This window comes from Mandrillus leucophaeus, unplaced genomic scaffold (assembly GCF_000951045.1).
Source record: "Mandrillus leucophaeus isolate KB7577 unplaced genomic scaffold, Mleu.le_1.0 Scaffold312, whole genome shotgun sequence".
NCBI classification, from domain to species: Eukaryota; Metazoa; Chordata; class Mammalia; order Primates; family Cercopithecidae; genus Mandrillus; species Mandrillus leucophaeus.
In genome coordinates, this window is record NW_012103277.1 from 334,743 (window position 1) to 344,689 (window position 9,947).

The 9,947-nt window shown below is 33.6% G+C and overlaps 1 pseudogene across 1 annotated transcript; it reads left to right on the top strand.

The window, feature by feature from the left end:
- The first annotated feature begins 4,839 nt into the window (after positions 1–4,839).
- On the top strand, positions 4,840–8,530 carry LOC105544893 (annotated as a pseudogene). Its single transcript, XR_001006838.1, has 2 exons — positions 4,840–4,865; positions 6,375–8,530. The product of XR_001006838.1 is annotated as a 60S ribosomal protein L7a pseudogene (transcript).
- The last annotated feature ends 1,417 nt before the right edge of the window (positions 8,531–9,947 follow it).

Below are 9,947 nucleotides of genomic sequence, written 5' to 3' on the forward strand. Positions count from 1 at the left end.
AGAGCTTGCAGTGAGCAGAGATGGTGCCACTGCATTCCAGCCTGGGTGACAGAATGAGATCCGTCTCAAAAAAAAAAAAAAGAAATGAATAAATAGTGCTGCAATAAACATATATGTGCATGTGTCTTTATAGTAGAATGATTTATATTCCTTTGGATATATACCCATTAATGAGACTACTGGGTTATGGTATTTCTGATTTTAGATCCTTGGGGAATCTCCACACTGTCTTCACCAGTGGTCGAACTAATTTTCATTCCCACCAACAGTGATTCAAGGTATTTTTGACGGTTTGTTTGTTTTGCGTTTAATTTGTTTTTGTAAAGGGAGAAAAGTTTGGGCTTAAGAAATAGCATAATGCTTTAAACTTTTAGTTATTTCTTCTTTTTATTCCTCAAATAATGTCATTTTGTCATAGATCTCTGAAAATGATCTTGAAAACTTCCCATAAAAATCAACAGAACTTATGATGTTCAGAGCATAAGAAATAAATGTCACCTTACAAGATTCATCAAAATAAGCTTAGATGAAATTTTAATTGCCATACTCAAGCCACTTAAATAGTTAACTAAGACATTCTCACTTGTTTCTACAGTGATACATAGTGTTGAAAATTGCTTTGACTGTACACTGAAATTATTACAATTCAACTTTATTCAACATCATAAATTGAAAGGATATCAAGTGGATCTTTGTAGTTCCCAAATAGGATTGAAAATAACTTCTGACCAAATTAGTAGTGTAGAGACTTATGGAATGAAGTCAATTTAAAACAGAGAAATTTTTTTTTGAGTTAACAATAAGAGAGAGTTTGTTGCAATAAAATTCTTTGAAATTTTAGATATGAAATTGGTATAAAAACTTAATAAAAATTCATCTACTTGATTTTTTGTGATGATGTCACAAATAATAGAAATATGGTCTCATTTTGCCTAAATATTTTGTTCTTACTCTTTGATAATACTGTAAAATGTACTTAAACTACATAAGAATCTTCTAGTAAAATAAAATGCAACATTTCACTCAGAAGTAAAACATTTTCAAAATAGTGTCCAACAATTGCTTCAAGAGGGTGACAACCTATGAACACACTATTCTAAATATTTCTACCCTAATTGACTTTATATTTATTTATTTATTTATTTATTTATTTATTTTTGAGACAGAACTTTGCTCTGTTGCCCAGGCTGGAGTGCAGTGGTGTGATCTCGGCTCACTGCAACCCACGCCTCCCAGGTTCAAGCGATTCTCCTGCCTCAGCCTCCTGAGTAGCTGGGATTACAGGCCTGTGCCACCACACCCAGCTAATTTTTATCTTATTATTATTATTATTATTTTAGTAGAGATGAGTTTCACCATGTTGGTCAGGCTGGTCTCGAACACCTGACTTCAAGTGATTTGCCCGCCTCAGATTCCCAAAGTGTTAGAATTACAGGCATAAGTCACCATGCCTGGTCTCCCCTAATTAGCTTTTTTAATCCTCTCTACATCATCTCAAGATAGGTGTTACTATGATCACTATTTTACAGGTGAACATATGAGGCACAGAGAGGTTAAGGAGGAACAGGGTGATCTGCTACAACTCTTCAGCAGGGCATTCTGGGAAGGACTCTCTAACTTGTGAGAGGCAAGGGGACTATTTATAGCCTATGTATTCCCTTAAAGTAACAGACATATGTCAAGAATAAATATTACAGAATATTTCTAGCTACAATCTAGAAATAGGAAACAGGATCAGTACCATATTGGCAGATGAATGTAGGATTAAATTAAACAGGAATGACTAAGTAACTCAACCTTTATTCACTGCATTTAAAAGAAAAGTACGTCTTGGAGTTGAATTAAGTAACCTGGAATAGATTCTCTAAAAATCCCTAAGTGAAGCAGGATTACATATTAACATGTTATACTAGAAACAGAGTCTGAGAAAGGAATTTGGCACTGGAATCTACACTGGGAAAAATTAAATTACCCATAAATGTTTTTTAGTTTATCTTGAAAAAGGCATAGTTCCAAAAACTCCAGAAACACTGCTAGGCCCTCCAATAATATGTGTGATCTCTAAGACAAGAGTGGAAATAGAGGCCCGCATAACATCTGTATAAATATTTTAACATTATAAACCAAACTACTCCAATAATCTGGCCTGTATTTCTACCTAGGTTCTCAATGACCCACTTTCTGACCACCACCCTCTGGAGTCCAAAGGAGCTTTGCTTATTCCCAGTGTTATTCCTGTAGATCAGCCAAAGAAGAGCAAAGAGTCGTCTATCTCACACAATCATGTTCAGGAAATGATCAGGTCAAGATGTGGAGTGAGCAAGCCTTTCTCTTTGGTGCCACATTTCTGACCAGTATTTCAAGGTACTTCTAAACATACAAAGACTATTATAAGAGGGAGGAAGGAAGGAAGGTCAGTTATCTGAAGAACTCAGGCTAGCTAGAAGCCCAAATTTGGTGTGATGGGGGCCATCACATCTCAACAGAAACAGTTTTATCTCTCTGTTAACCCAGACAGGGCTTGTGATTTTTTTTTTTTTTTTCCTCCACTCAGCCATAGACTCAGCTACATATCCTCTAGCCTAGAGTAGTCAAATCGGCTCATCTCTCTCTTACACCAAACTTTCAAAAACAAAACAAAACAAAACAAAAAAACACTTTTGTTATTGGAATAAATGAGAAGAATGTATTTGTGTTTAAATATTTGTGATACATGAACCATCAAAAGCCTCACTGCTAATGAAGGCAATTATTTAGGTTTACTTAATCTGTTAACTTATCAGTTAATAACTGCTATTTATTCTGCTAGAAATTCCCAATGGTACAATTGTTTGTGGCTGTAGCTCCTTCCATGCTTTGTACATCTTACTTGTGTTGGCAGAATCATGACTCTCCATGAACGATATGATTTGGCTTTGTCCCCACCCAAATCTCACCTTGAATTGTATTAATTCCCACATGTCAAGAATGGGGTCAGGTAGAGATAATTTAATCATGGGGATGGTTTATCCCATGCTGTTCTTGTGGTAGTGAATAAGTTTCATGAGATCTGGTGGGTTTATAAATGGGAGTTCCCCTGCACAAGCTGTCTTGCCTGCCACCACATGGAATGTGACATTGCTTCTCATTCACTTTCCACCATGATTTTGAGGCCTCCCCAAACATGTGGAATTGTAAGTCAATTAAACTTCTTTCTTTTATAAATTACCCAGTTTCAACTGTGTCTTTATTAGTGTGAGAACAAACTAATGCAACGGGTATCCACAGTCTAGTCCCCAAAATTTGTGAATATGTTAGTTGCATGTCAAAGGAAATTTGAAATTGTAGACTGAATTAAGGTTGTTGATCAGTTGATATTAAGATAAGAAAGTTATTCTGGATTATCCTGATGGGACCAAAATAATCAGAAGGACATTTACAAGTGGAAGAAGGAAGCAGAAGAAGTTAGAGTGATGAGATGGGAGCTCATAAACTGCCATTGCTGGCCTTTTAAAACAATTTAAATATTGTTTTATGACACATAATAATTGTACATATTTATGAGATACAGTGTGATGTTTCAACACGTGTATGTATTGTTTAAATATTGAATCAGGATATTCAACATAATCTTCACTTCATACATCTTTGATATCTTTATGGTGAGAGCACTCAAAATCCTCTCTTCTAGCTATTTTGAAATATACAATACAATATTGCTAACCATAGTTACCCTGACTCCATTCCTTATTTTAAGATTGGGGGAGGGGACTGTGAGTAAAAGAATGCAAGCAGCCTCTGGGCTGTGTAAAACCGAAGGAAACAAACTCTTCCCATGCACCCCCCAGAAAAAACAACCCTGGCAATATGTTGTTTTTTACCATGGTGTGATAAAGTCAGATTTCTGACTTACAGAACTGTAACATAATAAATCTGTATTGTTTAAGCTACTATGTTTGAAGTAATTTTACTAAAACTTGAAAAGAATTTACATTTTGCTTTTAAAGTTCTTTATTTTTGAAACTTTAGACAGAGATCAACAAATCCTCAACAAAAGATAGCTCAATTTTTACCTTTGAAAAAGGAATTATGTTACATATCTGTAAGAATGAATAACTGCAGCACAGAAAAATACTCATAAATAATATATTATTTGAAATCAGGAGTCTAATAAGAGAAAATGCAAATGAGTCCTTTTCTATGAGATTTAGATAAACTATATGAAAAAAATATGTGTGATAAGAGGTATGTGTTCTGAGTTAATATATATAATTATAAAATCTGAAAAAATTGCAACAGGAACAATAAATAAGGAAATTGAAATCACAAAACAATCAATGAATTTGAAGAACATTCAGAGAAATGCTTATATCATCTTAAGATCAATTTATTCTAAAAGTGCACCAGTGATAGTATTATAAGAAAAAATAAACTCATTATCATTTTTTACTGTATTTGTTTTTTAAGACAGAGATTGGTACTAATTCAGTAATGGAAAGCTAATTACAAAATTTGTTCTGTGGTAAGTTTGGAAAACAAGGCATGGCACGGAAACAGCATATAATAAAATAATTTGGCATAAAGGCCATTTGAAAGAGATTAATTATAGTGATGAAACACGTCATCATTTCCCGGACAAGTAGGGAAGATAAGCAATGAGAAGGCTATGGAGGACAGAGAAGAGAGTAGAGTACATAGAGTGACAGTCTTCAAGAGGTCAAAAACTTGTATGAGTTCAGGTCTTGAACAAGTGATATTGGATGAAATGGGAGGTAGAGAGGATCAGAGAGTAGAATATTTTGATTTTTTTTAATACTGAGAAATATTTGCTGTCTAAAATAGAGAAGAAATGTTATTAACATGCATGGTGGTCAAGAAACTGACAGGTAAGATTTGAAAGAGTTACCAGTTTGAGGTAAGCACAATAGAGAATAATGACAGAGTTTACAATGGAGAGAATGTCTTTGAAAGCCAAAAGCAAAAGTTGTCATAAAGGAGAAAGAGACCAAAAAAAGGTCTGAAAAAGCAGTTGAATGGAAAACTTGGTGTAGACCAACATTATGAACCATAAACTGGCAAAGTTTATTGGTGATGCTTATTGGTTTATTTATTTGTTGGTTTTCAGAAGGAAAGAGCTATAATAGACTGATAACTACAAATTAACTGAAATTGTATGTACCCAGCCTACTCATTATTAGGCAGGTGAAGATGGGGTGAGCAAAAAAGTAGCAACACATTGAAAGGGCTATTGAAGGGGTTATATTTTCCAGACACATCAGGAGTTCAAGTTTTTATTAAAAATGAAAAAGAATTTGCTAATCAGAACATAAGTCTTCAAGATCTATCAGGATGTTAGATAAGGGATAGATGATTGATTCTGTTGGAAAAACAAAGTCATATAATGATGAAAGTCTGATAATACCTCTGAGACTTGAAAGTGACAGAAATAAACAGGAACATGAGGCATAGAGTTTTAGTTATGATAGTCTCTTTGAGGAGGAGGAATAATGGCACAATTGTCATTTTTTGAATATTTTCCCTAGTATTTTTAGTGATTTCACAAATTGTTCTAATGGCTTAAAGGACAACCACTCTGGAATATCACTTAAAGCAATGTTCTTGTGAGGATTAGGTTTAATAAAAAGTCCTGTAATGCTTGGACATATGGAAAGCTAACCAGTAGTATATAAAACAAAATTGTTATAGTTGAAAGTTATTATTATAGGTATTTTCCTCATCTTTTTGCAGTACTTATAATTTTTGTTTCTTAATGAAATATGATATTTCAGTTTTTAAAGTCAAATTGTATTACATTTAAAAAATTAATACGAACTATTCTGTTGAAGACAATGAATGCATCTTATGCTTAACACGTTAATATGCGTTTCACATTATTTATAGATTTTGTCTACTGCATTGAAATTTGCTAGAATGCTGCATATGTACAGCTTAATGTAATCACTTCCTAACTATAATCTTTGGAGCCAATCGAGTTACAACAAAATTAATCTAATTTTATGTCTTTTATTTGTTTCTACTTCTAGGTTAAACATGGTTTGAGAAAAGTGTTTTAGAAAACTTTGAAAAATCACTAGCTTATTAGAAAGCATGTTCTATTAAAAGATATGAGTCCTATCTCCAGGTTACTTTAAATATTAGTTTTATTCCAAATTATGTTCTAGTTTTCCTATCTTTAAAATATGTTCATGAAACATTTCACTTCTCTTATGAAATTAAATGTACTTTTAAGTTTGAAATGTATTAGGGAACTCTAATATATGCTTTTAAAAAAAATAACACTCTGAATTACTCTCTAAAATGAAAGCAACCCTAAAATAAAAATATATTACCAATATTCAGTTTTACCTCTGGCTTCAACTTATTTTTCTCTCAAGATATTATTCTCTTCTCCAGCCACCCAAGGTGCCAAAAGGAAAGAAGGCCAAAGGGAAGAAGGTGGCGCTGACCCTTGCTGTCTGGAAAAAGCAGGAGACTATGAAAGTGGTGAATCTTCTGTTTGAAAAATTTGGCACTGGACAGGACATTTTGGCATTGGACAGAACATCCAGCCCAAAAGGGACCTCACTTGCTTTGTCAAATGGCTCCATTATACTAGGTTGCAGCAGCAGAGAGCCATCCTCTATAAGCTGCTGAAAGTGCCTTCTGTAGTTAACCAGCTCACCAGGGCCTTGGACCACCAAGCAGCTATTCGATGGGGTAAGCTGACTGGCAAGTACAGACCAGAGAAAAAGCAAGAGAAGCAGCAGAGACTGTTGGCCTGGACTGAGAAGAAAGCAAAAGCGACATCCCCACTAAGAGATCACCTTTCCTTCTAAAGGGAGTTAACACTGTCACCACCTTAGTGGAGAAAAAGAAGGCTCAGCTGGTGGTGACTGCACAGGACATAGATCCCATTGAATTGGTTGTCTTCTTGTCTGCCCTGTGTTGTAAACTGGGGGTTCCTTACTGCATTATCTAATGGAAAGCAAGCTTGAGACATCTAGGATTAACAAACAAACAAACTAACATTCTTTAAAATATTCTTTTAAAACTTCTAATCATTAGTTTTTTATCTCTTCAGTACATTAAAATGTCTGGTGGTAGGAAAATAATGGACTCATATATGACTGTCTATGTAATTTGTAGGGCCCAGTGCAAAATGAAATGGAAGTTGTGCCTCGTTCAAAGTGTTAAGCACTTCAAGATGTCAACAGCAGGGCATTAGACCAAGTATGAGGTCGTTATGTGCATGGGTCCTTGTGTGACCACACAGGTCACAGGAACATGAAGCTAGACCTGAATGTATATCCAGATACGTAAATCTTACAGATTTCTAAAACTCAATAAAAGACAAACTACATTTTGTGTGTGAACACAAAAATTGGAATTAAATTGGCAATAGCATTGGGATTTGTGCTCAGAGTCACAGTTTATATCTGAACACAATTTCTATATGACTTTTTAAAATAAAACAGTAAGAATTTTAAAGAAGGTTTCTGAAATTTAAAAATTATAATTAACTTTGATATTTTAATTTCATGTAATTTAAAACATTTAATAGATATATAATGTTCCACTATTAACTAGAAGTATAAAAATAAAATATATATAATAAAATATTCTACTTATTTTTAAATTATCTATGCTATATTGAATAAAAGAAAATTTAGGAATATAAATAAATGAGTATTTTTGAACATGTAAAAATTATTTTCTTGCTATTTTTAGGAGACTGTTTTAGCAGCACAGAAGCTTACCTGTGATCTACCTCTGCTCGGACAAACCAGTGATATGATTTGCAAATAGGTTGTAACTTCACCCAAAACACATCACAGTAAAGATATGTAGTGACCTTTGGAGAATTCGACCTAACTAAGAATTTGTAAAAGAGAAAAACATTGTCCTTGTGGCTAAACTATACGGCTGTTTCTTTTTAAGTCACATGTATATTTACCTGACCGATTTGTTTTACTCTCTATTTCAAGTTATCAGGTGAAATTATTTTGAAATAAATTAATGCGTTGTCTGTTCTGAATAAATGTGCATGTTACAAATGCAAACACGTGTATGTATTATACAACTATGCAGCTTCAAGAACTGACTTATTTCTATCAGCTTTTTATTCACTTTTAAAAATTAGGCTACTGAAGCATATTAGAATTTAATTACACCAATTAGTACTGCCACATCAGACATATGATGTGCCTTCAATTAAGAAGTACCTAATGGGTATTAGTACAATTTAGCTTCATAATTAAAGTTCTAAGAACAGAACAAATTAAACATTATGATTACAAAACATTAAAAATCTACTGGTGAAATTAAAGCTGAATATTTTAGCTTCTCCTTTTGAGCTGATTTTAAAAAAGAAAATCAGAATTACATAAAATGCAATATTATTATTGAAGCATTCTGAATTTAAAAACAGAAATTAAGCTCACATGCCCATAAATATGTGCATATATAATGATTAAATATTAAATAAAATATCCAATCTAACACTTATGTCATCTAATAAGCATTAAAGGTTATCATTTTGGAGTTTCACTTGGTTGGGTTGTTTTTTTTGTTTGTTTTTTTCATAGAAACATTTGATATATGTGGTCATCTCTCACAACTCTTGCTTCAGTGAGCATGGATGACAGGAAGCCCCAGCTACTGTTTTTCTGGTCCTATGACTGTCTTTGCACTCAGGCCGTATTTTCTCAGTCTGTACCTGGGCAATGTCTGAGCATACTGGGAGTTTTGATGAAAGTCATTTTTAAGATTTGTGATAATCTTCCAACAGAAGACTTTGGACTGGAGACTCCTACTGTCCTGGCCAAAATTTCCTAAACTGTGCTTCAGGCTGTGACTCTTTCACTCTCATCCTTCTTCCTTGTCTCTCTCCTTTGACAGAGGCCAGGCTTGCATCACTGAAGACTCCCTGCACTTAGATCTGCTTTCTCTTCTTAATCTTTAAATAACATTCCTCTCATAATCTTTTGAGCAACTTATAATTGCATAGTGTCAGCTGCTTGGAAAACCTGACTTGACAAACTATCCTATTTGAAATACAGACATATATGGATTTAACAATTTTTGACATTATTAGCACATTGAGTATTAAATAGTATCTGAAGAGAGATATATTTAAAAATGAAAACACCTTCCTATTGCAATTTTCTTCAAAACAAATAGATTATTTTTAAAAAGATGACAACTATAGCAACTTCAGTCTCACCTGTTTTATCCACTAGAGTGATTTGCTTTCTCTGCCTTTCTTAAAGTGATTGGTTGAAATGTTTTAACACTTAGCAGTTTCTTCCTAGTTTTGCAGATATGGCCTCTGAAATGGCTTATGTGTAAGGCAAATAGAGGATGTTCTTTACTGAGCTACTGCTTTTATTTCTCTCTTTCACTTGTTCTATTTTTTAAGTGAAAATGGCATTAATATCTTATTTGTCAGGCTTTCATTTTCATATTTGAGAATTCCACTTGTAGATAACCAATAGCTATAACCTGTTCAGGTTTTTTAAAAAATGGAGCCTATTGAATGAGCAGTCACACACAAGAAATTCTGTTCTTCTCACAGTCCATCATGCTTTACCTGTATTCAGCTTCTCACTTCTGTATCTAAAAACATTGGATTTTGTCAGTCTACTTTAAAGTTTCTATTTTTTTAAACTTTTCCTAAAATACTCAAATTTCCATAAAGGAAGGAGGAATAAAGCTTAAGAATAAATTCAAAAGGGTCATAAGTGGAGGGGGGACAAGATCCAAACACAGGCTCTCTTGATGTAAAGATAGACCTTTAACAATGCACAATCAGTCTATTAAGAGAGGACTCTAAACACAAAATTAAGAGTGTAGTTGCCTCTGTGTGCCTGAAAAAGAGTGAAAGATAACTGCAAAATTATTGATGCTGTTCTTCTGCTTAAATTGGGTTGTGTGCTTACATGTGTTGGTTATGTTAATATGTCTCATAG